Here is a 4,014-nt window from a genome sequence, read left to right on the forward strand (position 1 = left end):
GTGTGTGTGTGTGTGTGTGAGTGAGAGAGAGAGAGAGAGAGAGAGAGAGAGAGAGAGAGAGCTAGAGAGAGAGAGAGTTTTCTCTCTCATGCCCCTACCTCTAGGGCTCATCTTTGACTTGAACACCTCAAGCACCTTAGTCATCAAGCACGACAAGCACATCAAGCACCTTAGTCATTAATCATGAGAAACACCTCAAGCACCTTAGTCATCAAGCACGACAAGCACCTCAAGCACCTTACTCACCTGCAGCACCTCAAGCTCGCCCTAGCTTGCCTAAGGTCTAAAGTACCTAATGGTCCTAGGTCTAAGGAATTTTAACACTAACCTTTGGAGGATTTAATGAATCTAACCCTAAGGTCTCTTAAGCTCCATTGGGTGCATGTTTCTCTTTGATAGAATATCTCGTTTTGGACCCCTATTGAGATATAACAATCTCTCCTTTTGGCCCCCTGCTGAGTCTAGAAGAACTTATTGTACATTGCTCTTTGGTAGACCATCTCCTTTTGGACCCCTATTGAGATGCAACCATCTCTCCTTTTGGTCCCCTACTGAGATAGGTCTAGAAGCACATATCTATATCCTAACTCTTGTTCCATTTATATCTTCCCATCTTAAATGATCAGCTTAATATGAAAAAATTATTTGGTAAAGTTAGATATTAGATTTTATGATAAGATCTATTGGCTGCCCACCACGGAGAGTTGTTTTGCTCATGGTTACAGACGAGTTCCAGACGAGATGGGTCTAGAAGCACATATCTATATCCTAACTCTTGTTCCATTTTTATCTTCCCATATTAAATGATCAGTTTAATATGAGAAAATTATTTGGTAAAGTTAGATATTAGATTTTATGACAAGATCTATTGGCTGCCCACCACGGAGAGTTGTTTTGCTCGTGGTTACAGACGAGTTTCTCATCCAATTCACCCTTTTTTGCTTCACCTTTGACATGGTATCAACGCCATGATGTGCTCTTAAATTGGATTGATGATTTGGACAAGATATGGTGCTGATTTTCTGCGATGCAAACAGATGGTTTGCTATTTTTTTTGCATTTTTCACTGTTTTGGGGCTAATTTTGGATGTGGTGGACATATTTGCAGATTTTTTATCTTCTACATTGACCTACTTGTGTCACATGCCTAAATTCTCCAACATCATAAAGAGGAGTGATGATTCTAAAACCAATTCAGCTCGTGGTGATGAAGTACATCATGAGGATGGGTTTGGCGACGGTGAGACCACCGTCAACGAGGAATGTGGAGACTAGTCCAGTTCTATTTCTACGTAGGTGATCAACCAATCAAGATATCTACCCTCCTTACCTTTCCCTCGGGTCCGCAATTGAATGGAGACAACTATGCCATTTGGAAATCAACCATGATGGCGGTTTTTGACTCTTACAAGCTTGGAGGTTTTGTCACAAGCAACTTCCAAAAGCCAAAGCACCCGCCGAAGTTATGGGAGCATGTCAATGCTTAATTTTGGTATCTCATTATCCTCAACTATACACCACCGTTGATTAGCCAAATTTGATTGATGAAAGATACAAAGTTGATTTCGATCAAATTTCTTTCCTTTATGATCGAGTTTCTCCAATGAAGCTGATAGCCCTCGAGGTGCAGATGAGGACCTTGGATGCAAAGAATTCTTCCATGCAAGATCATATCAACAAGATGCAGGAGCTTCAACAAGAGATACTTCATATGGGAAAGCTTATTAGCTCAAAGGATATGGCCATCCTGCTTTTGGTCCACCTATCTCCTCAACTCAAACTTCTATTCTTCCTTGATTTACGAGTGGCCAATTGAATATTGTCTATTGGGATGAGGTTGTTCCAATGGTATTGAGCTAGGAGGAGCGCTTCAATATGGGAAAGAAGTGCTCCAAATTTTTGACTGGTTCTTCCAACAACAACAACAAGAAGAAGGGTAAGAAGAAAAGAAACAACACCAAAGACAAGAAGAGTGATGCCAAGCATGAAGCCTTGAAGGTTGAACGGCATTGCAATAGTTGCAGTGAGAAGGGCCATTACTGGAGAAAGTGTTCGAAGCGGCTTGGAGAGGCTTCGACTTCATCGTCGATAGTAGTGGTATAGTCACCTGCTTTTGTTCATTTGGAGATTCTCCCCACATAGGAATCTCCGAGGACATCAGAGGTTGAGTTGGCTCTAGCGGGCCAAGATGATCGTGATTGGATCCTTGATAGTGGTGCTTCACAGCACACGATACCTTCAAAGGATCTTTTGTCCAACATGCGATGATACTGTGGTACCATTGGCGACAAATCTGAGACACCTATTCACAATGAAGATCCCTTGATCTCATTCACGATGGCAGAGGGGGTAAGCATACCTCCAAGGTATATGCTCTAAGGCTGGGATTCAGTCTCATGTCTATGCACGAGGTGTGCAAGCTAGGCATGGAGGTTCTCTTCATAGAGGATGAGGTATCTATTTGGGATCAACAAACTGGCAAGGAGTTCAAAGGGAGTTCAGTGGAGAACGGCCTCTATCGGCACCATGCTCTTTCTACAGCGACTCGGATACCCATACGTGATCTTTGGCATTACAAATTTGGCCGATTTGTACATTTACCACGAGGGAAGATTGGTGACTCTTGTTATCCTCTATGTGGATGGTCTTGTGATTAGAGGTAGCCATGTTTAGCACATCCATAGTACTATGGAGACCTTGGATAAGGAGTTTGAGATGAACGATATTGGCTTGCTTTATCACTTTCTTAGATTAGAGATATGGAAGATATAGGGGGCATATTCCTCTCTCAAGAGCTTACATCTAGGAATTTTTGGATGCATTTGGTATGACCAAGTGAAAACCTATCTGAACTCCCATGGATCCCAATCAAAAGTTGTCACAATTTGATCTCACCATTGTAGTAGATGCTACACAATATCAAAAACTAGTTGGTTCTCTCATTTGGGTACTTAACACCCGATTTGTTGTCAATTTCCTAGTGGGAATTCTCAATTCTTTCATGCAAAAGCCCACCAAGTTGCATCTGGAGCAAGCTCTTTGGACTCTGCGGTGTTTGATGGCGACCAAGACATCATGCATACACTATGTGGTTGGAGGTACAAACTCCCAGATCATTCTACAAGGATAGAGTGATTCAGATTGGGGTGGAGATCTAGATGGACAACGGATGACTATAGGTCATACATTTTCTTTAGGATCAGGAGCAGTTTCATGGAGCAACAAAGAACAACCAACAGTTGCCTTGTCATCGACAGAGGCAAAGGACCGTGCTATTTGTAGTTCTACATGTGAAGGTTACTTTTGGAGATGGGCTTTCCGAAGCAAATGACCATTATGTAGTCAAACAATTAGAGTTGTATAGCCATTGTGAGGAACTAGGTGTTCCATGCTCGAACCAAGCATATAGAGATACAATACCATTTTGTTTGTGAGAAGAGCTAGGATGGCTCTATCTGATTAGATTACATCTCAACTTTGGATAACCCTACTGAAATTTTAACCCTTTCATAGGAGACATTATCCTCTCATGCCAACTCCCTTGGACTCGTTTCCCATCGAGGAGCTAAGATGGGGTGTTGAGAGTTCAGATTCCTATCCAATGGTAGCTCTAGTATCTCCAAGGAGAAGATTAGGGAGTGAGGGTTGTTTTGTGGTTGGGCTTGGCCATACCTGAGATAGATCTACCTATACACAGTGGCACACTTCACTATGTTGCTCACCCAGTAGGCTAGCATGAGGTGGGACACACGTTCCTAGGTTTGCCCATTGTCAGAGTCTCTTTCTGATACTAGATATGTGTCATAGGTCACTTTCAACGAGTTTACATATTTATTAGCATTTTTAGGCCATTTATGAGATCGTGGGGTTTCTTGGCTGAGTAGGGAAAACTTTCACTTTTCCCATATAGATAGTCCTCCCCCCCCCCCCCCCCCTTGAACTATTTGGCATGTTCTTCAATGCAAAGATCCAACGCTTTAGGCATTTCTCTTTCTCTAGCGTTTTCAACTTTGC

The sequence above is a fragment of the Adiantum capillus-veneris genome, chromosome 29 (assembly GCF_014529385.1).
Source record: "Adiantum capillus-veneris isolate H3 chromosome 29, ASM1452938v2, whole genome shotgun sequence".
NCBI lineage: Eukaryota > Viridiplantae > Streptophyta > Polypodiopsida > Polypodiales > Pteridaceae > Adiantum > Adiantum capillus-veneris.